The 27,766-nt window shown below is 39.1% G+C and overlaps 1 protein-coding gene across 2 annotated transcripts in view; it reads right to left on the bottom strand.

Annotated features, from left to right (window-relative positions):
* The window catches only part of erg (ETS transcription factor ERG), a 108,684-nt gene extending 81,360 nt beyond the window's left edge, over nucleotides 1-27,324 (bottom strand). The window contains exon 1 of one of the 2 annotated variants that reach the window (XM_036594602.1): nucleotides 27,093-27,324. The gene's annotated coding sequence lies outside the window, so the exon portion shown is untranslated. The remainder of the gene's footprint in view (nucleotides 1-27,092) is intronic. The other variant, XM_036594599.1, reaches the window with a different exon arrangement.
* Nucleotides 27,325-27,766: the final 442 nt, after the last annotated feature.

The raw sequence follows: 27,766 nt of genomic DNA, 5'->3' as shown, positions 1-27,766 counted from the left end.
AGCTGGCTACCTGTCATATTTGCGGACGCTGTGGAGAAATTTCTTGTGTACCATATTGTGCACCACGCCTGTCAAGTACAACTGCAAGAACACATTGTAAGCCTTAATGTTAGGGGTAGCTAATGTAACAGTAAGCTAACATATCGCTTTATTCCTGCAGTTAAGGTGGGCCGATAGCTATTGCACTCTCTTAAATTAAATCAATCACTTAGGCTACATTTACACAGCAGGTAAAAGTGGCCCAAATCTGATTTTCACACCAGTTTCGTTAGGCTGTTCACATTATCTTTTAAATGTGACCTCTATGCGACATCAGTCTGAACAGATCAGCTCCTAAACTGACCGCATGCGCAAAAGAACAATGCTTCACGTGGCTCGTCCAGAGGTAAACGTCTTCTTCAGCATCACAGGAGCGATTATGAAGTTCCAATGGTTGACAGCTGGGCTCATCACCCACAATGTGTTCAAGTCCGCTGTAAAAAGGGCATGTTATGCGGCCACTGGTTCCTTTCCTCTTCGAACACGGAGCAGTTGTGATAAGTCTCTTCTAATTTTTTGGTACAGAAACATCAGCCTAATATTTATGAGTCTCAGCAGAGGGAAATTATGACGAATATCGAGTTGGACTGACGTAAAAGTCGCATGAATTCCAATCTGGCTGTTCAGACTGAGTCGCATTGCCGCAGATCGGATACGTATCAGATTTCAGCACCACATATGAAAGCATCTCAAATCGGAATTGAAAATGTCAGATTCAGTGTGTTTTCGCTGTTCACACAGACACACACCTGTGTCACATATGAAGAAAAAGATCAGATTTGGGCCACTTTTACCTGCTGTGTAAACGTAGCCTTATAGTAGGACTCTGTGACAGGTGGCTAATGCAAGTAGGAAGCAGTGTTTAGCTACGCTACAAACAACGGTGTAATAAACCTTCATGACAAGCACCATTACATTTAGAAAAGCTTAAATAACTTGCTTGCTGGGGCTTTGAGAAGCAGGAGAGCGGTCATTTTATGTGAGGAAGAGGAACACGAGTAGCTGTCGTATACATATTGCTAACTCTGGAACCAGAGCCAGTTTATGAGGAGCCACTTCTTATTTCCCCCGTTATATCAAAAACAGGACTGCCAAACAGCAGAGGGCACTCGCGAGTGAGTCCTCAACGAATGGGAGTAAATGGAGCTCAACGGCTAAAAACTAAAAGTTAAAATAGTTTCTAATCACTTTTCCAGAACGTTTCTTAAATTTTAGAAAGTAGAAGGATGTGTTTCACTAAAAAAACAAATAAATCTTACCGATATGTTTCCTTTTTTCTACAGCAAACGGGTTTTGGGCAGCAGAAGGCTTGCATTACTGCTAGAGCGTGATGATTGATTGGCGAGCGGAGCAGCTCATTGGCTGTTGGCGCTCACAGACATCATGGGCATACATGAGGTGCTGTTTTAAAGTCCTATAACTCGAGTTTAAAAGCTCATAAAAATATAACAGCAGTGTTAAAATGTTTTATGCTGATTTGTGTTCAGGAAATGATTGTATTCTTTTACATTAAAAATGTTTAAGCATTTATAGAGTACGATTTTGCTCAAATGCTCCATATCAACCCATTCATTTTGGACTCGCTCGGGAGAGAGAGCGGTAATTCTCCTCTCTACAAGTTCTCTGCTGGAACTTTGGCAGATCTGACATCACTGGTAGCCAATTTAGTCCCACCCAACTCAAATCGTATTGACGAAAACAGCAGAAAAAAGTCATTTCTGTTACACCAACACATTCTCTATGCTTCACCAACCACAAGGTCATATATATATATATATATATATATATATATATATACATACATACATACATACATATACATACATACATACATACACATACATACGTACATACATACATACATACATACATACATACATACATACATACATACATACACACACACACACACACACACACACACACACACACACACACACAGGGGGAGAGGGGGCGGCACAGTGGCGCAGTGGGTAGCGCTGTCGCCTCACAGCAAGAAGGGCCTGGGTTCGATTCCCGGCTGGGTGACCAGGGTCATTTCTGTGTGGAGTTTGCATGTTCCTCCGGGTACTCCGGTTTCCTCCCACAGTCCAAAAACACGCAGTCAGGCTGACTGGACGTGTGTGTGTGTGTGTGTGTGTGTGTGTGTGTGTGTGTGTGTGTGTGTGTGTGTGTGTGTGTGTGTGTGTGTGTGTGTGTGTGTGTGTGCGCGCGCCTGCGCCTGTCCTGCGATGGACTGGCAACCCGTCCAGGGTGTATCCTGCCTTCCGCCCAATGACAGCTGGGATAGGCTCCAGCAACCCACCATGACCCAGAAGGATAAGCGGTTTAGATGATGGATATATATAAACAATGTCCAGATATGAGTGTCAATAGCTATTTTCTATGTAATTTTGAACAGTACATTTCTTAAACTACCACTCTGTAGTTGTACTGAATGTAGTCCTGTGCCTCAAAATGGCAGCGCCGTTGACATGCCTGGCTGAACCCAATTCAGCATTTATGTATGTAAATCTATGGTACAGAAAGTGAACTAAAAATTCCTTTATTTTGGGGATTTTTAAATGTTTTTTTTTTTTTTCTTTTTGAGCTTTTTGTTTGAGCTACGCTGCCATACATTTTGCCACAAGAGCCTGGCTCTAACTTCCAAGTCAAATGAATCTGATACGCCTGCCAATCAGCACCAGAGCTGATGTTTTGGATAAATCCAGCCAATCAACAGTCACAGATTTGAATGGCATGCATATAATCACTGGTGTATGTGAGTGGACGGGTGGAGGGTAATAAATAAATCTCGTTAAAAATGACCAGTATGATTAGTGAAAGAAGACAGTGTCAAACATGGCACTTTTATTTTTGACAACAAAGTAGAAGAGGAAATATCAGCACAGTAAAGCTGAAATTAATTTTATTTACATGGTATCTGTAGATGCTTTGGTTAAATCTGTGCATAAAAAAATCAACATTTAAATGTGGGAACCTGGCAAGCTCTCACTGTGAGTTGCTGCTAAGCTTCAAAATAGTGCTATATTACAACCATCAAGAGTGTGATTAAAATAATATAGATGTGAATTCTGACTTGCACACATAACTCGGTAATTAAAACACACTTTGGATGAAAACGTCCTTTCACGGTATGAAAAAACACTCTTCAGGGTCAATCTTGGGAAATATTCTCTCAATTGTTGTCCAGTTTCACAGATGTTCTATCTGGGATTGATTAACTTTAGCAAATGAGGATTAAAATAATACTTCAGTGTTTCTCAACATAATCTCTATATGCTGCATCTACAGTATATCATATCAATCAAATACCATGGACAATAATTTCAATACATTTTCTACATTTAGAGAAGAACTGAATACCTGTTGATTTAAAACCCACTTATTATAGAAGCTACTGGGAATTAGCATTTAAGGTATCTGACAATGTAAAGTAGATTCAATACTACAACCATGTCACTCGAACAACACAGGGACTAAGGATGAGACACACATTAGAGCATGTCTTACCAAACTGTTCTTACGAAATGTTATTTGGGTTGCTTTCAATTTCTCGAAGGTCTTCTGGTACCCACATGTGATCAGACAGGAACCTTTGTAAACCCTGCCCACATCATGACATTGGTAAATTCTTCCCTCTGGAAAACTAGACCCATCTCAGTAAGAATGAACTCATTAGGTATGTTTCAACAGGCTTTCTGATGTTTTCTACAGGTACAGAGAAAATTACTGTCTGTTGAAAGTAGCCATATGCAACAGATGCAGCAGATAGAGATTAGGCTGGAATCTTCCTTTAAGGTGCTTGATCAGGAGTCCAGAACAGGACGGTAATACCTTAAGCCCTTGGTTGCTGGCTCACTTTCATCACATAGTTTCCTTGACAGTCATGGGATTTGAACCAGCAACCCTACACAAACTGGTACTTGTCTGTAACCACAGGCCTCTGCCTTCACAAACCTTCTGCCTTCACACACACCTTCTCCTCAGATGTCAGCATCACTGAGTAATTCGGCTTGGAAAAATCCCCTAAAATCCTGATATTATTGCTCTGCTGTTTGGCCTTCATATTCCAACAAAGGGTTTAAACAGCGACATGACTGACACATCAGATCACTCATCAGACTCTGCCTCACCATACAGAGTGATTTCATCCACCTCTGACCATCCATCGGCCAGAAACCCAGCTCCAAAATCACCCAGACCCCACTCGCTACTCTTATATAATATCTCTGCTTTTAGCCTTCATATTATAAACAAAGGGTTAAAAATAGCGACATGATTCACATCAGAACACTCAGAGGAACCTGCCATCACTAGCCAGAGTGAGAGAAACCAGCTCTAACATCCCACATCTCAGAAGTACAGCACAAACACACAGCCAGATCACCGTAAAACCTGCTATTAGCCCTCTGCTTCAGCCTTCATATGGCAACAAAAGGGTTAAACAACTGATAAAGAGAATAATCAGAAAATGAGTATTTTTTAACCCCTTAACAAGCCATGGGCAGGCTGGCAGGCCCAAAGCTTTATTACACACTTCTATAACCCAAGAATAGCTCCATTAATTTTCACTGAAGTCCCTGTAGTTACTGAATAAAAAGCCTTGGTATGAAATAAATCTGGAATGTTAAGGGGTTAAATCAGCCACTTCTGATGCCACATTTTAGTCACTGGACCACTTGTTTTGAATTGTAAATACATTTTTCAGAGTCATGGATGGTTCTTTAAAGGCCAAAAAACTCTAGAACCTTCTCTTCCCATTTACTCTAGTTTTCTTTTTTTGTAATTTCTTTTTTCTGAAAATTCAAAGGACAACTGACAACAATAGAATTTTCATGTTTGTCCGGGCGATGTAATCTGGCCTTTGGCATCATCAGAATGTTCCTTTTTTCTCAGACGTGATGGTTACTACATGGTATGAAGATGCTCATGGTCAGTACAATATAATACACCGATCAGGCATAGCATTATGACCACTTCCTTGTTTCTACGCTTATCAGCTCCACTTACTATATAGGTGCACTTTGTAGTTCTACAATTACAGACTGTAGTCCATCTGTTTCTCTACATACTTTGATAGCCCCCTTTTACCCTGTTCTTCAGTGGTCAGGACTCCCATGGACCCTCACAGAGCAGGTACTATTTGGGTGGTGGATCATTCCCAGCACTGCAGTAACACTGACATGGTGGTGGTGTGTTAATGTGTGTTGTGCTGGTCTAAGTGGATCAGACACAGCAGTACTGCTTCAGTTTTTAAATACTGTGTCCACTCGCTGTCCACTCTATTAGACACTCCTACCTTCTCAGTCCACCTTGTAGATGTAAAGTCAGAGACGATAGCTCATCTGCTGCTGCACAGTTTGTGTTGGTCATCCTCTAGTCCTACATCAGTGGTCACAGGACGCTGCCCACAGGACGCTGTTGGCTGGATATTTTTGGTTGGTGGACTATTCTCAGTCCAGCAGTGACACTCCAGCGGCACTGCTGTGTCTGATCCACTTGTACCAGCACAACACATAAACACACCACCACCACTGAAGAACAGGGTAAAAGGGGGCTAACAAAGTATGCAGAGAAACAGATGGACTACAGTCTGTAACTGTAGAACTACAAAGTGCACCTATATAGTAAGTGGAGCTGATAAAATGGACAATGAGTGTAGAAACAAGGAGGTGGTCATAATGTTATGCCTGATTGGTGTATACATCTAGTAGATGCTCTTAATTAACATCTATATTTGGAGACCACTGGTGGAGATGTGTAATTGCACACAACACATCGATTGGGCTTTGGATCCCTTCCTCAGGAGGATGAATCTGACGATTGAAAGAGAATTCAAAGAGAACAAAGTAAAACCTTGGTGACAGACATGTCTTCCGAGGATGTGAGTGGATTATTTACTATTGTCATCATGTCTTCATCAGTATAATGTTGTTTTTGCATTTGAGATCTAAATATGGAGCTGGACCTTCTTTTAGAGTTTGTGCGTGTGACATTAATACGAAAAGACGTATGATGCCGATAAACGCCTGAGAAATCTGACTCAACGCCTCTGACTTTGAACTATTTCAGGCATTACAGGGCGACTCACAGCAGCATATGTACACCATATTTCAGCATGTCTGTTTCTCCTGACTCAATAGAGAAAAAGATTCCAAAGCTCACTCTCTTGTTCAGCACAGGCTGACGCCTCTAAGGTTTGCAAATTCACGGGGTTAAAGTTCACCTGTATGACTCAGTGCAAAGCAAAATTCAAAGCTACTGGATGTGAAATCATTTCTCACGTTCTAGTATCATTTCCCATTGAAGTGAACTGGCTTTGTCACCAGGCAGGCTTGCATTCGGTGTGACTGGCTTAAAGCTACTTCTTTCAATTCTAAAAAAATCTTACATAGTTCAGATTTAATACTGACATCAACAAAAAGAGTAGGTCTCACTTTATTTTGATAGTCCACTATAGTCCCCTATAGATTACCTACAGATGTTCAACTTGTTCAAAAACTATCTGTAGAAACTCAGTTGATTCTAAACAGTGGTGGGGTTAGGGTTGGGATTTGGACCAGGGTTAGGGCTAGGACCAGGGTGAGGGTTGGGTTTAGGTTTTGGGTTGAGGTTAAGGTTAGGGTTAGGATTAGAGTCAGGTTTAGAGTTCAAGAAAATCATGGTGAATTTAGTATATATTTAGTTGATCTAGTTGAAGCATCTAAAGTGGACTATCCAAATAAAGTGTTACCAAGGAGTATAAAGGATAACTATCCATGTAAGGCTGCTCCTTAATGAGATGATATTTAAAATGATTTTTTATTATTTGTAGTGAATTTAAACATCTTTAATGAAATCAAAACGCAATTTATGTAACATATGGTTGCTGAACCTTCTATGCTGAGGGTAAAGGACAAGCGTATGCCCAAATTGGTCTTAGTACAATATATGAGCATGTTGATTTCAGAACTTTGTGCCTTACTGTGTGCCTTATTCTATCACTATATAAAAGAAGCCCAGTGCTGCCTTTATTGTTGGATGCACTGTGACAATGTATGAGCATCATTCAGAACAGAATCCAGAATCTGCTAAAGGGTCTGAGTGGATCAGACACAGCAGTGCTGCTGGAGTTTTTAAACACCTCAGTGTCACTGCTGGACTGAGAATAGTCCACCAACCAAAAATATCCAGCCAACAGCGTCCTGTGGGCAGCGTCCTGTGACCACTGATGAAGGACTAGAGGATGACCAACACAAGCTGTGCAGCAGCAGATGAGCTATCGTCTCTGACTTTACATTTACAAGGTGGACTGACAAAGTAGGAGTGTCTAATAGAGTGGACAGTGAATGGACACAGTGTTTAAAAACTTCAGCAGCACTGCTGTGTCTGATCCACTTGTACCAGCGCAACACACACTAACACACCACTCCCATTGTTACTGCAGCGCTGAGAATGATCCACCACCCAAACAGTACCTGCTCTGTGAGGGTCCATGGGGGTCCTGACCACTGATATTTTTGGTTGGTGGACTATTCTCAGTCCAGTAGTGACACTGAGTGTTTAAAAACTCCAGCAGCACTGTGTCTGATCCACTCAGACCAGCACAACACACACTAACACACCACCACCACTGAAGAACAGGGTAAAAAGAGGGCTAACAAAGTATGCAGAGAAACAGATGGACTACAGTCTGTAACTGTAGAACTACAAAGTGCACCTATATAGTAAGTGGAGCTGATAAAATGGACAGTGAGTGTAGAAACAAGGAGGTGGTCATGATGTTATGCCTGATCGGTGTATATACCAGTGAGAAATAATATTTATATTTAAGAAAAGTAGACCAAAATGCTGAAAGAGACACTTTTTTTTTTGCCTCAGCGTTAAAAGGTTAAAGAGCTGGTGTATCAAAGCGGCAGATTTCATCCAAGTCTTGCTCTACTGGAAAGATCTACACATAGTCCAAAGATAGAACGTCTGAGTCATCTTGCAAATAATAAGGAGTGGAGCCACTCTAACACTGCGAGGATTACAGTTTTATTAAGAAATTATGAAGCTTCCTATCAAATGCACTTACATCTAAAAAAAACAGAATTAAAACACCAGCATATGATTTTGCCTTTCTCTGCTTTATACACACTGCAAGTGCATGAGTCCCGAGGTACAATAGAAGCACTTGGCCTTCATGGTGAGATGCAATAATACGATTACTACTCGTCAGACTCCACCAAACACATTCACTGGATATTTCTCCAGCGCTGAGCTAAATTATTCAGCCTTTCCAAGAGCTGACCACAAACCTCCCTCATCTGAAGTACTGCGTGAGGAAAAAAATGCAAGAACACTGCATAATGACTTGATAGAGCAGAAAGAGAGGAGAGAGGAGGAGGCCTCAGCGGCTACAGCACACACACGGCTCCGTCGGCAGCCGCTGTCGGCCGGGCCACGCAAGAGAAAACAAACACGAGCAGAAAAAAAAAACTCACTGCTGTTTTCTTGTCACATTTCGCAACAGATCTTAGATGGAAACCCGCAGCCAGAATGAGACTCCAGGAAAAACAGCTTCGTGGCCAAATGTATTCAGTTATGGCTGGAAAGGCTGCAGTGTTGCTGTCTGAGAAGCTCACCTCTCACCGTCACTCAGACACTGGAACACTCAGTCTCAGCCTGCAGAGGACCAGCAGCTCAAACCAACTCCAGTCAGGTTACAAATAGCTGAAGTCCCTTTTTTGTCTCCGTCACATCTCCACCCAGTCGAGTGAAAACCATCTCAAAACAGCGCAAACTTTAGCTGATATTAACACAAATGGTAGTTCAAACTGTACCTCAAATCAGCTTAAACTTTAACTCAAACAGAACCTCAAAACAACTAAAATCTTGCCTTAAGGCAATGACACTCTAGCACAGATCCACTCAAACTGCATTTTTACCTCAGATCCACTTGAAATCTCTTTACCCCACATCAATTTAAATTTGAAATCAAGTGGAAAAACTTTTAGCTTAAACTTTGTCTCAAATTAACTCAAACCTTTGCTGAAATCAACTCAATTTCTCACTCAAAATAACTCAAACTTTTAGCTAAACTCAACTTAGCTAACTGAAGACTTTTCTAAAATCACCCAGACACCTTCAAATCCACTGAGACTTTAGCTTAAGTTAGGTCAAACTGAAGCTTAAATCAACTAAAATTGAAACTCAAAATTTAGCTCAAGTCAACTGAAACTTTATCTCAAGTTAACTCAAAATTGATTTTAAATCAACTCAAATGTCAGCTCAAACTGTAACTCAAAACAAATCAAACTCTGCCTCAAGTCAACTCACACTTTCAAACAAAGCAAATCAAACTGTAGCTCAAACCGTACCTCAAAACAACTCAAACTGTAGCTCAAACCTCAAAGCAACTCAAACTGTAGCTCAAATTAAATCAAAACAACTCAAACTTTTGCTCAATCTAACTCAAAACAACTCAAACTTTGCCTTGTCAACTCACACTTTCACTCAAAGCAACTCAAACTGTAGCTCAAACTAACTCAAAACAACTGAGTTGTTAACTCAAAACAACTCAAACTTTGCCTTGTCAACTCACACTTTCACTCAAAACTACTCAAACTGTAGCTCAAACTAACTCAACTCAAACTGTAGCTCAAACTAACTCAAAACAACTCAAACTGTAGCTCAAACTAACTCAAAACAGCTCAAACTTTGCCTTGTGAACTCACACTTTCACTTAAGGCAACTCCAACTGTAGCTCAAACTAACTCAAAACAACTTAAACTTTAGCTCAAATTAACTCAAAACAACTCAAACCTTTTCTCAAACTAACTCAAAACAACTAAAACTTTGCTTTGTCAACACTCACATTCACTCAAAACAACTCAAAATGTAGGTCAAACTAACTCAACTCAAACTTTAGCTCGAACTAACTCAATACAACTCAAACTTTAGCTTAACTTGTACCTCAAAACAACTCAAACTTCACCTCATCAACCCACACTTTCACTCAAATCAGCACAAACATTTAGCTAAAAATCTACCTCAAATCCACTTGAAATCTCTCTCAAATCATCTCAAACATTTATCTCAAACTTTCTCTCAAATCAACTACTTTCTGAAATCAATTCAAATTTTAATTCAAAATTGACCCCAAATTAACATAAACTCTACCCCACAGCAACGCAAACTTTAAATCAAATGGACTGAAACTCTTAGCTCAAACTTTGTCTCAAATCAACTCAGACTTTAACTCAAATTGACTCACACTTTAGTTCAAATCAGTTAAAACTTTCACTTCTCTCATGTAAGAATAACAGCCAAACTATCGCTGAACTCGTTTGGAAGAACCTGCAGGTACAGAAGAGAACTTTAGGTGTGGTTAGAACACTAGAATGAAGAATTTCCATCACCTCATTCAACAACTGAGTATACACCTTCTCTAAACTCTCTAAACTCTCTAACACGGCTTTGCTAGTTGTTATATGCAGAATTTAGTAGGAGGAGTTAGCAGTCATGTTAGCAGTTAGCAGATTTGCCTGGTGGGTGACTGCAGCTGTAACTGCCACACACACACACACACACACACACACACACACAGTCAGCCTGTCAGAGCTAATCAGCCACCACCTTCACCCAGACACACAATCACTCCACAAGCACTTTAACATGTGATAAAGACTTTAACAGGTAAAGCCTGGCCTGTAAATCTACTCATTATTAGAGTGTCCGCCACTCACACTCACACACACACACACAAACACACACACACACCTCCATCGATGCTGCTCTGTAACGGCTCAGGCACCTCTCGGAGTGTGAGTGAGCAATCAGGCGCGACGCTGCCCTGAGCAGGAAATCTAAAATTAGTTTTTACTGCCTATAATAGAAGATTTACAGGATGGTTTCATTTGCAGTCTCCAGGCACACAAATTGTAGCCGGCAGAACAAAAACATCGTTACTGGCTAATGCTAATCAGAGCATCCAGTCCAACAGTGAAGAAGACTGATGCTGTGAACTTAATAGATTCAAAAACAAAGTTATTTTGAAAATGATAATAATATAATATATAGTCACAGGCGAAAGTCTGAACACCCCCGTCAAATTACATGCTTTGTTGATCTTCAAAGTGAAAACAAGTTAACACATCCTCAAACTTAAATAAGAAAATAATTTATTTCTAACAATTTTATTGTTTAATGTCTATTTATTTGTTGAATTTAACACTTAACAGGCCTGGGCTGTTTAATTACACACTTCTACAACCTAAGAATAGCTCAGGTAGTTTGCACTGAAGTCCCGGTGGTTACTGAATAAGCCTTAGTATTTTATAAGCCTGGGAGTTTAAGGGGTTAATATATTGTTTAAAAAAAAAAAAACATTTTTACACAGGCCACATTTTATGTTTTACTCTTTTCCAGCATGTTAAGTTCAGCAAATAAAAAATAATTGTATAATAAATGTGCAGAAGTCAAAAAGAAAAGAAAAGAAACATTTCAATTAAGGGGTTATAAATCCTAATATTGTGCTGATATTTCGTCTATGCATAAATTCCACTCCTAACAATGTATATCATGAAAAATAATTAGATTTATGTGTAATTAATGGACCCATTTGAATCAAGGAAATTCAATGCAACACTTTTTTCAGTGCAGTAAAGACCGCTAGTTTAAAAGGCCTGTGCCACCAGTATTTTCCTATTTTGTAATAAGAAGCTTTGAGGTAGTATGTAAATCCTTTTGAAGTTTCAAAACGTTTTGTTCATTCCATACAGTCCATATATGGAAAGTAGGCTGATTAAAAAATGCTTGTTTTAAATCCATTTTTTGTGATGTCACAAATATATATCCATATATCTGCCTATCCAGCCTACAGCAGTTTAGCACTGCCCCTTCATGGTGAAGCAATAAGGAGAGTCTCACCCCACACTGCTTTTCAAATGAAGTACAATGCAGGGCAGCCAATCAGACCAAGTAAATTACATCATGATTATATCAGTCTTAAAGGCACAGTACAAAGAAAAAGTGGGCTGACTTTACTCGATTAAATAATACACCTCAGTTCCACACGAATTAAAGTCAGTGCACTTTTTCTCAGTCGTGGACATTTCGTCTGTTTAACCTGCTCTTCTCTGTTAATAATGTGATTTAGCTATGTAGTGATTACATTTATTATATATGTAATGAATGTGATCTAACAAAGCAAGATCTGTCTTTTTTTATTTAGTTAATCTTACAAGCTACATTTTGGACAAGAAACGTATGAATAGAAATATAAGTCACTCATCACTCTACTCAGTGTTTTATCGTTACTCAGATCAAATAAAATGATAATAAGTGCTTACCCATTCAACTGCGGATGAGTTTGCACTGTCATTCGTAAAAAAAGCAGTGCATTTAAGCAATAAAGGAAGCCTCCTGCCTCATTTACACAGTGATAGAGGGGAGCAGCACACAGAGAGGGCTAATTCTACATGCTGACACAGTTCACTCTGGCCAACATGGACATGTACATGCCATAACTGTCATAACACACAGCTCGCCCTCTTGTTTCCTATTGGCTGACGCTTCTCATTAATTTGCAGTTTAGTTTTACCGAGCCAAGATTTATTACATACTCCTATATCCTAAGAAAAGCTCCATTAGTTTGCATTGAAGGCCCTGTAGTTACTGAATAATAAGCTTTCGTATGTAATAAGCCTGGAATGTTAAGGCGTGAAATTTAGGTTTAAATTCAGAACTGAATGCTACCAGAGAATATGTAGTAAGGAGACTTACATAGTAATGTCTTCTGGGTGTGTCAAACACTAGGGGGCGCTCCCAAGCGAGCCCAAGATAAATGAATATGGAGCATCACAGTTTGTAAATGCTTAAACATTTTATACAGAAGAATGAGTTCATTTAGTGAACACAGAACAGTATAAACATTATAACACCACTGTTCTATTTTGAATGCTTTAAGCTCCAGTTATACGATGTATTATATGCCTGATGTATGTTTATGACGTTAGGGAGCACAAACTGCTTCACTCAGCCAATGAGCTGATCAGCTCACCAACCAATCAGCACTCTGTAGCAGCCCTAATTCTACTATCCTACTTCGTTCATTTTCTAATGGAAAACATTCTTCTTCTTTCCAGAATTACAGGAACACATGGTTGAAAACCAGTTTGATTGTTAGTTTTTAGATGGTTAGCTCTGTTCACCCCTATTCATTAAGGACTCTCTCAAAGATATGTCCTAGATATGACAGGAGAAATAGGGAGCGGCCAGGCTCCCCTTAAACTGGCTCTGATGCTACCAGAAACAAATTCTATTTTTATTTGGCATCCTAGTGTCTCTTCCTTTTCAAGTGAATTGGGGGTTTTTTTTGCTAGGCAGATTTTTGTCATGTTCACTGTCTTTATAAGCTCTGTAATGGCCAGGAAGTTCAGCACCCCATCACACACCACTCCATGTCAGTGGTCACCAACCCTGGTCTTGGAGATCTACCTTCCTCCAGCTAACTATTTTCCACCAAGCCACAGTGATGAGGGGAACTCATCATCTAGTTCTCAGTGGCTGTGTTTACATGCAAAGATTTTTGCCAATCCGACTGAATACATTCCGATTATGGATTAAGACTGAGGTGTTTATTTGCTCACTCTACTCAACACTCTGATGAAAAATGTCTGTTAACATGCTCACAACAAGTAATCAGACCCAAAATGATGCGCATGTGTAGAGAACCACTTAGTGTAGATGTTACCATGACAACGAGCATCAGGTGAGTCCAGTCAGAGTGAGATGAGCAGCAGTGAGCAGCGCTTGTGTTTTTAACTACTTTAAAATGATGTCAGACTCAGGAAAACGTCCTTCACATGTATTTATTAAAGAAGGCAGAGAGGAAGACGTCGTGTTCTGAGACACATAAGCTGGACGTCCGTCCCACCGCCGTCTTTTAAAGATCAGAGCATAAACTTCGTCTCCTCTGCAGACCAGTTTCTGCTCCGCCATGTTGAACGTTATAAACTTTCACTATGACGTGATGAACATGATCAGAACGTACTTAAACTTTCTGCTAGGGAATGTAATCAGATACAGGCGTTTACACGGATATTATTCTTCTATTTAACTGATTATTTACAGGATTATTTACCTCGTTCAATCAGACAGAAACTGTATTCTGAATGGCCTCAATCGGACTAGTCTTACCTGATTGAGGTGTAAATATGGACGTATTCTATTCCGATTGAGCTATTAGTCGGATTACTAATGGATAATGCGGCTGCATGTAAATGTGGCTAAGGTCTTTTAGCAAAGGTCTATGATAACAATGTAGATCATGATACATATGCAAATGAATAAACATTTATCTTTGAGCTGAATATTTTTAAATCCAAAAGTGAGCAAACCTGTCCTATATTTCAGCCCCGATTCAAACTCTTTTTTCATTGGTTACTTTGTGAAAAGTGACACATGATGAGCAGAGCTTTACCGCTGAAACTGAACACTGTTCAAATCCACATCCTACTGTACCATTTAATGGTGTTTCAGGTGGAAATATGCTCCACTGTCTGAATGCGGCCTTAGATAAGTTTTAAGGGCCATCACCGAAAGCTTGGAATGGATCGCCAAGATTCAAGATTCAAGATTCTTTATTGTCATTGCACAGGGTACAACGAAATTGGGTAGCAATCCTAACAGAGCGTAAACAAAAAAAAAAAGATTAAACCAGGAATAAAGCAAAAATATAGGCTAATGTAAAATATAAAATGCTAGATATTAAAAGAACGACTATATAATTTAAAATTATATTAAAAAGTAAAAGTAGAAAACTAAACTATAAAATAATTTAAAATAGAAGTATAAAAAAGTAAAATAAGTGAAATGAAAAGGGTGGATATAAAAGAATGTAGCAGCTATGGTACTGCACGTGAGGGTATTGCATATATGTGATTGGGAGTGTTTCAATTTACAGATTTAATATGCAGTTTAATAATAAATATAAAGTGCAAATGAATGTAAACATATTTTAATATCCCTGGAGTATGACAGTATTGATTCTGAGTGCTAAAGGAGTTAGAAAATCGTGGAAGAAAAACAAAGTTACATAAACTGACACAAACGTCATAAATGGACCTCACTGACACACACGTCACCCTGAGCACGCTAACACACACATAAATGCACACAAATGCTCAAGCAAACGCAAGGCGTGCGTGTGCGAACCCCAACGTAATTCCACGCACGAACGCGCGCGCACCCTCACACGTGCACACGCACACAGCTGGTTTCAATTAGGCAGCAGGGCTGCTGTGTGCGCATGCCAAGTGTGGGGTTCACCACTTCATTCCTTTCCTCTGCTTCAGGCTTTATGACCACTCTGGACGGCTCCAGCGCCATTCCTGGGTTTTATACGGTAGCTGTTAGCATTCTAATGTGTCAGGGTGTGTTCAGCGCGACGGCACTCACACTTACCAAAGAGACACACACACAGCACAAAGGCACAGAGTGACACATACACTAAAGACACACAGCCACACACACAGCACAAAAAACACAGCCAGAAACGGACATACAGAAACTGCAACAAACAAGGGTGACACATACAGCACTTTGCAAAAGTGTATATATATATATACTAACACTAAATTCGCCTCCCTGTGTAAAATGATCAAATTGTATATCACTCTGGATAAGACCATCTGCCAAATGCCATAAATATAATCCTAAACACATTCAGTGATGTCGGGGTCTGGACTCCGGGGTGATCAGTCCATTGTTCTGAGAGTGCCAGCAACTTTTTTTATTAGCAAATTTTCTTCTTTTTTGCCAATTTCCTTTTCTCAGTGAGGCTTCTTGACAGTTACACATCCTTTCAGACTCATAGTGTTGAGTTGTCTTCTCACAGTGGAAGGATGGACAGAAACACCTGTGGGTTTTTTCAGATCTGAACCAAAGGTTTAGCTTGATTTTCTCCTCTCTCTCAAAGATGTAAGCTTTAGGTTCTGTTCATGTCCCATGTGTCAAACACAAGCCCATGGGCCAAGTCAGGCCGGTGACACAGGCCTATTTGGCCCGCAAAAATGATTTTAATTTTCTGTTCTTAGTAGCCCATTTCACCCTACAGTCCCCAAGATGCACTGCAACAGCGTGCGTGCTGACCCCCTTCCCCCAGCAACAATCTATGGGCCAGCAGTTACACAATAAGAAAAGATGTCTGGTGTTTAGTTCAAGCAAATAGGCAGTTTTAAAATAAACTACCTAAAAAATTAATTTTTATTTAAAATTATTTTTTAATAAGTATTCAGTGCCTATTTTGCTGTTGCAGTTTTGGTATATTTTGAATAAACAATGGCCCATTCGGGTTGCGGCAAAATGTTAAGTAAAAATGAAATAAAAACAGCTGGCCCTCAGATTTGCTGAGATGTTTTAATACGGCCCTTTTAGTGGTTGAGTTTGACACCCCTGGTTTATGTGATGGTGACAGATTTGGTGGTCTACCAGGTCTTGCACGAGTCCCATTTTCTCTATATCTTTTAATCTTTTTTGGAACTCCAGTTTTGGAAACTCTTGTTTTTTTCACTTATTTTCCTCGACTTTCTTCTTCTTTATGCAAATAGATTTTCTTATGTCTAACATACTCAGAAATACCTTCTGAAAAATGAATAACTTGCACCTAATGACTGTTTTGACTGGAAAGTGAATAAATAAAGGGTGGTCTCTGACTTTTGCACAATACCATACACTGTTTGAAATGCACATGTACTCACACTCATACCTACAGGTGCACATACAAAACTGTCCTGTCAAAATGTGAACGTCTCTATCAATAAAACTAAATTCATTTACTGCGTTTCAGAGTGAAACTTTCCATCTCGCACCTCTGGACTATTCCTTTTGGAAACTTGTGCCCTGCTGTTGTCACTGCTGTTAAATTAAATATTGCTCGATAATAAATGTTTCTAATAAAACAGCTGCAAACTAGTAAGATATAATATTAAAGCTGCTTTCATGTTTTCTCTCCACAGTGGTGTTTTTTTTCCAGAAACTGTGACCAGTTCATGCACGGGACCAATACCCAACAGTGAATCAAGCACACATGCCCTTAAAACAGAGGAGACCAAACTTTTTGTCTTTGGGAAGTGTAGAGTTCGTGGTGGACCAAGTCTGAAATAGACAAAACAATGCACAAGTAAGTACGTTTTAAATTAGGGATGTATAATGATATCCGAATCATATCAGTAGGGACAGATAATTGCTTTGAAAAAAGAGGACTGGACGATTAGATATTTCAAACCAATATTTGATGATTTATTTGAGTATTTATTGTACTCTAGAAGAGCAGAGCGTTTCGGTGATGTTGGGCTACTGCACCAAAACATCTACGTTTTATTTATTTTACTGCATTTGTAACCCTACAGAGATGAGTGTTACATTTCTCATAACATTATACATCGATCAGGCATAACATTATGACCACCTCCTTGTTTCTACGCTCATTGTCCATTTTATCAGCTCCACTTACTATATAGGTGCACTTTGTAGTTCTACAGTTACAGACTGTAGTCCATCTGTTTCTCTGCATACTTTGTTAGCCCCCTTTTACCCTGTTCTTCAGTGGTCAGGACCCCCATGGACCCTCACAGAGCAGGTACTATTTGGGTGGTGGATCATTCTTAGCGCTGCAGTAACACTGATGTAGTGGTGGTGTGTTAGTGTGTGTTGCGCTGGTCTGAGTGGATCAGACACAGCAGTGCTGCTGGAGTTTTTAAACACTGTGTCCACTCACTGTCCACTCTATTAGACACTCCTACCTTGTCAGTCCACTTTGTAGATGTAAAGTCAGAGACGATAGCTCATCTGCTGCTGCACAGTTTGTGTTGGTCATCCTCTAGTCCTTCATCAGTGGTCACAGGACGCTGCTCACAGGACGCTGTTGGCTGGATATTTTTGGTTGGTGGACTATCCTCAGTCCAGCAGTGACACTGATGTGTTTAAAAACTCCAGCAGCTCTGCTGTGTCTGATCCACTCAGACCAATAGTACCTGCTCTGTGAGGGTCCATGGGGGTCCTGACCACTGAAGAACAGGGTAAAAGGGGGCTAACAAAGTATGCAGAGAAACAGATGGACTACAGTCTGTAACTGTAGAACTACAAAGTGCACCTATATAGTAAGTGGAGCTGATAAAATGGACAATGAGCGTAGAAACAAGGAGGTGGTCATAATGTTATGCCTGATCGGTGTTTGTTACATAATGCTTATCCAAGTGTATCCAGTTCCAGTCTGTACATTTTATACTTGGTATGGATTATTTTACCAAATTGAAAACACACTGCAGACTTTTAACTGACTTTGACTTTAAACTAAATTCTTGAATGATCTTCTGCCTTATTTATGTTTGTTTTATTAATATAAATGATTTAACATTTTGTGACTACTAATATAATACTAATGCCTCCAAATGTTTCAGTAGTCACTGTTTCATTTTAGCTAAATCAAAAACGTCAGCCAGTACATGACTAGCAAGCACAGCTTTGAACAGTTATACACACATAAAATCAATATATTTTCATTACAACACAAAAGTTGCAGAAAATATGTATTTCAGTAGTGAGGATTCTTAATGTTGCACAGATTTTCAGACTTAGGGACACAATTAAGAACAGTGGGATCTAACTGCTCACCATGTGGTCACAAGGAACAGGGATGCAGCCTCACTTCCTGCTCTAAAATTCAGGGGCGTGGCCAAATAAGGCCCTGCCTATGGACTAAAACGTGAAACAGCATTTTTTTAAACACAGTTTTTTTATGAAAAAATTTATCTCCTGTTGAATCCTTTGAACTACTTCAGTAGATTGGTCCTTACATATTGCATGAACATGACAATATCAGACACTGGCCCACAATTCCTTTATCAGTGCATCTCAATTTAAAATGAAATTACTTCAAAAATCTAATTTAAAGGAAATCATATGTAGTATAAACATCTTTATTCACTTATTAAGTGATGGGGTAGAGTTAGAGTAATTTTAGCACACCGAATAAAACATCCTCACGGGCCACATCTTGGGCACCCCTAAGCAATTATCAGTGGACGTAGCGGGCAATATAGCAAAAATATAACATCTGGATACTTGAGGACAAGCACAACAATATTCATAACTACACTTAAAGACATTTTTGCCATAGCACATTATTTACATCACATTAATCAAACCATTCAATGACCCCTCATGCCCTGTGGATGGAGGAGCTGTTATCCTGGAAGAGACCACTACAACAGGACAGAAGTGTTTCATCATGGGATAAAGGTGATCAGTTAGAATAACTTTGTATTGATTTGCAGTGACCCTTGGTTTAAGTCCCATGTGTCAAACACAAGGCCCGCGGGCCAAATCAGGCCCGTGGCACAATCCTATTCGGCCCACAAAATTACTTTAATTTTCTTATAATATTAGCTTGTTTCACTATGAGCTGCACTCAGTTCCCAGTATGCACTGCATAGTAATGTGTGCTCCTACCCCCTCCCCAACCTACTGTACACTGGGGGCATTTAAAGAGGTTTAATAGTTTTCTGCAGCGAATATAGTCTGTTGTTATATATAAAACAATTTCATTTTATTTAAAAGTATTTTTGAATCATTGTTAAGTATTTAAATAAATACAGTAAATAAAGTACAATTCAGTCATATTTCAACAACATTTATTGTCAGTTTTCTCTTTTTAGAGTTCGCCATGTGAAATAACTTCCCTCTGACTCACTTTCTTCTCCGACTGCTGTTTCTCGCCTCGTCCCTTCCGTGTGTGCATCACTCGCTTGAGTCTCAGTGCTCATCGCAATGCACCGATCTGATTGGCTGAGTAACGTCACGTGTGATATTTACAACGCATGTGATTGCTCTGGGAGTTTCCTTAGCCACTAAACTGGTACCATAAAGGCTAGAAAAGCTACGCTGACTAAAATAGGACCACCCCGTCGAAATTAAATAATTCTCCATAGTTTATCAGTTATGGGTCCAGGTCCGCATAGTATAGCATCTGGGCCCACGTATTAGTGACCTCTGATTTAGACACTCCTGCTCTAACAAGTGTGGACAAGTGCACCTAAACAATGCTATAAAAATGCCCCCCACAGCATAACATAGGTGTTTGTCATATATGACACATATGACAATATTTAGTTTCACTGAGGTTTGCAAACAAGTTGAAATGGACAAAATGTGCCAGCAAAAGTAGTGCTATATTTAAAAAAGGCTATGGAACTATGAGTATAATAATTATTTAATTCAACATTTGTAAAAATAAATAAATAAACAAAAAATATTGAAGAATCAGCAAGAAGAAAAACTAAATAATTGCTCTAAATACATGAATAAAATAAGATGCTGTTATAATGGACTGACATCCAATCAGCTACTCGTTACTATGCAGTTACTTTACAGGGGTTGTTTTTACAGACTGGTCTAAATCTGTCTTTTTAATGATGCATGCAGTCGTTTGGGGTTCTAGAAGTACTGACGATACTCAGAGAAGCTCATAGTGAGCTAATTTATCATATGGCCCAGTCCTGAGTGTAAACTACTTGAACGCTGAAGAACAAACATCTGTAAAAGCACTGTTTTAGAGCTTTTCCTGGATCAGCCAATCCTAATTCTTCTAGGAATTTGAACGTATTTGCGCCCTGGAGACCCCAAGACATTCTTATATGAAATCAAATATCTAACAGATTGAAGTTACACAACCCCTAACCTTTCTGTGACACTTCTTTAAAAACGCTGGCCTCAATTTCTCCAGCATTAAGTCCATTTATTTTGTCACAAAACAGCATAACAAGCTTTAATGCATCTAATGTCATCACCTCAATTAGCCTAGAACACAATTTCTTTTGCCATTTATTTTCTAAATGACGCAGTGCAAAAAACACGCAGATTACCGAAAGAAGAAGCCATGCGTGACAGAATTATTGATGTCTCAAAGAGAAAATGTGGAAGGGAAATGGACACAATATTTTTTCATTATCCTCCCTTCTTTAGTTCAGCCAGATCTGAGATAACTGTTGGGCCAAGAGCTAATCGAAAAGTCGTGAAACGGGCGAAAAAGAGAGCGGAGATTTGGCAAAGCATGCGAGCTGCACTCTGCAGTCAGATTCACCTTTATGAGCTGATCCAGGAACAGCTCTCCAACTCCAGCTCTCGAGCTGACCGCTGTGTGTGGATCAAACCCGCTGCTCTTTGATCAGTTTCAGAGATGGCAGCTAGTTTAAGAAGGACACCAGATGCTGAAGAGAAGCTCGATGGAACATCATTCAACATGACAGCACAGCGACAGCGGAGCATCCAGACATGGCATGAAACCACTTTTCATTCTGCAGTGCCAACACTGCAACCTTGAGTAACGCCTCATACTGATACCAATGTTTTTTCACTTTAAAACCTATTAAACTTATAAATCTTAAACTTTTCTGAACACTTTAACAAACTCCTTGAATCATGTCAACTAAAAGCACTATAGACCTCTGAGGTTGTGCATCATTCTGTAGTCGGCGTCATGCGCACATCTGGATCTAAGCTGGATTTCTGGATTTCAAAAATGAATGAGGTTTTCAAAAATTGCTGCTATCAAACCCTGTGCTAAACAAAAAGGTTCCACACCTGGCACATGTTGTGCTTTTTCCAGTGAATGTCATGGGAGCCTCTGAATTATAAGGTCGTTCAGCAGTCAAAATACAAATCATGCTATGTACATGCTACAAGCAAGCTAACGCTCCAGCTACTCAAACTGCTGCCTAAAGCTGCCAGAGCCTTTTAACTACCACATTTGATGAGACTTGTTGATTTGTGTGGGGTATCTTGGTTTTATGATGCCTGCATGTAACAATAGTCATAGTCAATAGTCATGGGGGCAGTCGTGGGCTGGAGGCTAACCCCCAACTGCTCCCTGGGTGCCGTGGATAGGGCTGCCCACTGCTCCGGGCAAGTGTGCTCACTGCCCCCTAGTGTGTGTGTTCACCAGTGTGTATGTGGTGTTTCACTGCACGGATGGGTTAAAATGTGGAGATGAAATTTCCCCGTTGTGGGACTAATAAGGGTCACTTAATTCTAGTCTAATATTTCAGATTCTTAATGACCTTGTAATTCAGAGGATCTGGTGACATTCAGAGGAAAAACATCTATGCAGCAAAATCCATCAGCTTTGGATTATTTTAGTTTACCACAGGATGTAACAGGGGTGATTTTTGAAAACCACATCCATTTTTGTCACAGAAAAATTCCTAAAATGATGACACAACTTCAGAGGCCTATGTTAAAACTTCTTAAATACACACTCTACTACCCTACAGGAAGATATACATGTAGCCACTGGCTATTAGCCAACAACATGACATGCAACTTTTTGACCAAAAAAAAAATAAAATAGTGGGAAAATGTGACAGGCATAATTTTAAAAAGGGAACTGTAATTGTAACGTAATACTTATATTTGTAGCGAGCTACACATTGTTCTTATGTTAATGTTAGGCTTTGCTGCTAGAATCAGATATAATATATTCTTTCTTTCCTCTGATATCCAGTCAAGTATTTTCTGCTGTTATTGGCCCGATGTCAACACTGGGTATCAGATCAGTGCCATCTCTACAAATATCATATGCAAGGCTTTACTCCATATAGATAGACAGGGTCTGTGCCCTGGGTTCTGGGTTCTAAACACTAGAAATCTAGAAATGCTAGATATATATATATATATATATATATATATATATATATATATATATATGTGTGTGTGTGTGTGTATGTGTGTGTGTGTGTGTGCGTGTGTGTGTGTGTGTCTGTGTGTGTATAGTCCTTTACATTGTGTGGGCCAAAAGAAATGGCCCAAAATTACCTGGAAAAATTTCTGGTTCCATTGACTTACATTAATAGTAAATTATGCTTTTTGCTATTCCTGTAAAGTTACCATTTTGGGATATATTTGGTGATATATATACTATATCATTGTTTTTAAAAACAAATAACTAGGAATGGGACCACTTATCAATTTATTGCTAATTACTGATAATAGCCATGATATCTATAAGATTGTTTTTTTAATTCATTTTGTAAGCATGACCATTATCAGCAGTAGGATGTCCTGAGAGTGAATGTCACACTAACAAAACATCTTCAGAAACAGTATTTTTAATTCTTAACGTTTAGTCGTCATGAGGCCGACATCATTTTTACAGATGAAAAAGCAGATGTGATTTTTTTTTTCACTTCAATTCACTTTTTATTAAACAATCACATGAAAAAAGTGAAGAAATGGATTAATCGATCAGTTAAAGCAACAAAGTTATCATTTTTATTTTAGCCAATGCGAGACAGAGACACTGGGTAACAGCCCATTCTGTTAAAAATGGTCAATGCCAAAAGGAAGTCAAGCACTGCAGCAGCGCTGTGAGTGTGCTGGAGTTGTCAGCTCTGCTTCGGTTTGGAGCTTTAAAAGAATCAAATGAATCACAGGAGCAACCAAGAGCTCCGAGGTGAAAGATGCTACTGGTGTTAATGCTTATGTTGGTCTGTAAAACCATGTTCCATATTTTATTTCAATAAGCCTTTTGAGTCCACTTGGCAATAATTTGTATAAATTTTGATCCTTCTGATTGAATAACGACTCCTTTTTTCAGAGATAATGAATATCAAGATATATACTGTTTATCACCAAAAAAAGGCTGAAAAATATTGAGATACAATTTTCAACCATATTATTCTACATGTGAGTCAATAAATACCTTAAATCTCACATTATAACAAGAACACAAAGAACAGTTAATGTCTGACCAGGCCATAACAGCTTTAACAGTGTCTAACTAATACCGAGCATAGGCTGCTTTAGTGTAGAGGACCTCACCCGTTTCAGCAGATTATCTCTGTGATCTCTTTTTCCAAGAATGTAGGTACAGTATATCATGTTTTTCATCTAATGCACTAATAGAGAGAACAATATGGTCATTGACACACAGACGCGCATACTCAGATGCATGCATAAATGCCCATATTCGCACATCCATATTTCTCATTCTTTCCATTGCATGTTTAAATACTGGTGCATTAACCCTCTATTGCATGAATTATTAGTTTTAATGTGTTTTTGGTATTTAAAATTGCTTAAATAATGGAAACGTGAAAAAAAATACATTTTTTTTTTTCAAAGTGGGGTATTTGGTAAATTGTTGCCATATGGCAACAATGCAATCATACCATAGCACTATAAAATCTAAAAAAAGCACCAGAAAATCTAATTTTTCTCTAAAAACATCTTTTTATTAAAAAACAAGACCAAACAAGTCCAACTTATACTTAGTAAAAACGTACGACCCAAAATTCACAAATATTGTAAATTAATACATTTTCAATTGGTATTTGGACTATCACAACATCATACTAAGAATTCCTGGTCATGTGATGTCATACATTATTTGTCCTTTCAAAGTAAAAGACCCTTTTCCCACAATTAAATAGGAAAACACAGTTTTTATATAACTGCTTTTTAGTAAAATTGAGATAAAGTAATTGTTGCCATATGGCAACACCGTGCAATAGAGGGTTCAACTAAAACAGTTTAATTTAAAAAACTACATTCGGTTCAAGCCTACATAACAATGTAGCAATATAGAAAAGAAATAGCCTGCCTTTCCTATGTCTTATTAGCCCTCTATTGTATATTGTTGCCATATGGCAACAATTAGTTTATCTCAATGAAAGAAATAAAAGGCAGTAATACAAAATTCATAAAATCAAATTCATGCTCTACTGTTTAATTGTGGAAAAATGGTCTTTTACTTTGAAAGGACAAATGCTTGATGACATCACGTGACCAGAAAATCCTGCACTTGCTTTTTTCCACAGACACTTGACACTGAGAAGGTCATGACATAAGACTCCCAAAGTTAAATAACTGTTTAATATTTAGGAAAAATTCCTTCAAGAAAAAACTGAAATACTGTCTAGTTTAAATGAACTTTAACATTTAAAAGGAAAAAACATTATTTTTATTTAAATTTTCTAATTTTAGACATTTTGTAACTTCAATTTATTATCTGGATTATAAATTACACCACTGGAAATCATAGTTTTAACAAAAGGAATTGTAGTATCCCATCCGACTTATACATTGGTTCACTGTTGTGTAGATTTCTAATCAAAAAAACTTGTTGATGATGACTAAATGAATGATATTCAATGAAAATAATTAAATAAAATTAAATAAGAAATAAATTGGTTTCACATCAAGAAAATTATGTTCAAATGTCTTACTACTGATGTATGTAACTTGTATGTAATGTATCTTATTACGATGTTATTATGACCCACATTACCACATAACAATTGAACCCGTATTGATTAAACTGTGTATATATTGGGTTATAAATTCACTAAGTATAAGTTGAAATTCGATAGTCTCGTTTTCAATAAAAGGAGGTTTTTAGAGAAAAGTTTGATTTTACCAACTACCACTCTTTAAAAAAATAAAAATTATTTTATTTAAAATATTTCCATTATCTAAAAAAATGTACATAATACAAGCACATTAATACATTTTTATCATGTTTAAGTAATAGTTCATGCAATACAGGGTTAGATCAGTCCTAGCCCATCAGAAATATATTAAATGTGTAAATACCACTCTTGTCAGACCCCTTAGTAACAAGAACTCAGTCATTAGCTGAATGTCAAATAGCTCCTTACTCCCTATATAATCTACAAGTCATACAATAATGTCTTCCACAAATATTCCACTAAATGTCCAAGTAGATTCAGTCTATCAGACTTCGTCCCAAATGCCTCCTTATTCCCTATATGGCGCACTTTATAGGTCATGAACTAAAGGCTTCTACAGTCATTATAAGTCCAGCCTCAGTCAGTCAGTCTGTGAGTGTCAGGTTTAGTCTCAATTGTCTCCTTACTATCTACCCAGGCGAATTCACTACGTACTCAAAAAGTTGAGTCTAATGAACAGTTTCTACCCACAGGCTGTTAGGCCCCTGAACAAGCTGTGATGCTGTGGGTCATTCCCCCATGACCATTTCACTCGGTCACTTTGTTAGTATTGTTTATTATATCATATCGCTGCTATGGGCAATAACACCAGCCACAAGTCACTTTAAAATGTATATATATATTCCTCTCAGATTATCCCTTGTTTAATGTATTTGTACATAGCAGAGAGTTTTTCTTACATAGGCCTCTATATTTTGTGTATATTTCAGTTTTAGTCTTTTCTGTTTGTATTGTTTTGTTTTGTCTGCACTGTTTTTAGTATGTATATAACGCTGCCCTGCTGTACAGTGATTAGCTGAGCCTCACCACAAGCATCTCAATGCATGACTGTCCTGACATGTTGTGCAAAAGACAAATAAACTTGAAGTTCACTTGGAAGCCATTTATGATTCACAGATTGTGTCAAACCAAGCCATTTAGGCTGCGTCCAAAAAAGCATACTAGCATACTAAATAGTATGTCAGAGTACAACAGTCCAGTCATTAGTGTAGTATGGATAGTGCAGTGGTGCGTTTTTTGGACGCAGCCTTAGAAGAGCTTAGAACTACTCGTCCAAAATAGTATGACAGTTTTAAACATGGACTCAAAGACTGCTCAGTCATTTAAACCGAATATTTACAGTGGGATAAAATAATACAGTTCGAGTAAAGAAGTTATCCGTGGCGGTTTGGCCGTCACGGCGCAGGCGGCAGCTGTTTTTCTGCTCTCCCACAGCGCAGCGAGTTGTTTTGGTGCTTTCTGCTCGCGTTGTTTGTGAGACTCTGCGGGTCGTACCACCACCAGCACCGCGGCGCGGCTGCCAGCGAGCGGCTCGCACCGAGATCTCACGGAGACAGAAGCTCTCGAAAAGTTTCATTCACTTCAGCCGCAAAAGCGTCGACTGACAGTCTGAAGCGTCTTTCCCTGGAGAGAAGCGCGCGTGACCTCAGCGCCACCCCCACCCCGCGCCCCCCCCCCCACCCCGTGGGTCCGACCGAACAGGAGATAAGACAGCGGTGAGCATCCTCAGAGAGGAGCTCAGAGAGGGAGAGAGAGGTACGGAGGCTACGGGCTACTTACAGTGAGGAGCGAAGAGGAGTCGAGCTCAGGAGCGGCCCCGCTGAGTGGAGGAAGATCACAGAGCGCCAGCCAACAGACATTAATGCAGATTGTACGAGTAGAAAAACAAAAAAAAAGCGGCAGAAACGCGTGCAGTCGGACGGCTGAGGGCGCGAGCAAAGTTTAGAGAAAAATAGTACTGCGAGGGCGAGGAGAGAGAGAGAGAGAGAGAGAGAGAGAGAGAGAGAGATTAGTGTGGAATTGATGTCACTCGAGTCCCAAGTCAGAGCTGCATGTGATGTGTGAATGCAGACTGCAGTGTTTTTTTTTTTCTTTTTTCTGCGCATTACGTGAGCTGTTCTTTCTCGAGACTGAACAAATTGAACTTAATTTGGAGGTAATTGACTTTAATTGCCTCCTCACGGGCAGAATCTGTCTCTAATGGCTCTGACTGTCTCCAGCAGGGGAAAGGAATCTGCTGCTGCTGTAGTCTCTGGCTGTAAATGAGACGTTCACAAAGGCAAAGCCACGATTCAAAAAAGCTTTCAAACCTTTCTCTGTTAGTTTGACCCTTTTTACTGCTCAGACCAGATATTTAGGCTATCAGATTTTACAGCGGCTCATCCAACTTTTCTTCCACAAGTCAAGGGTATTACTAGAGGGTTTGCCCCTTTGCTGCAGTAACAATTACTGGT

Source organism: Colossoma macropomum, unplaced genomic scaffold, assembly GCF_904425465.1.
Source record: "Colossoma macropomum unplaced genomic scaffold, Colossoma_macropomum, whole genome shotgun sequence".
NCBI classification, from domain to species: Eukaryota; Metazoa; Chordata; class Actinopteri; order Characiformes; family Serrasalmidae; genus Colossoma; species Colossoma macropomum.
This window is presented reverse-complemented; position numbering and strand designations above follow the sequence as displayed.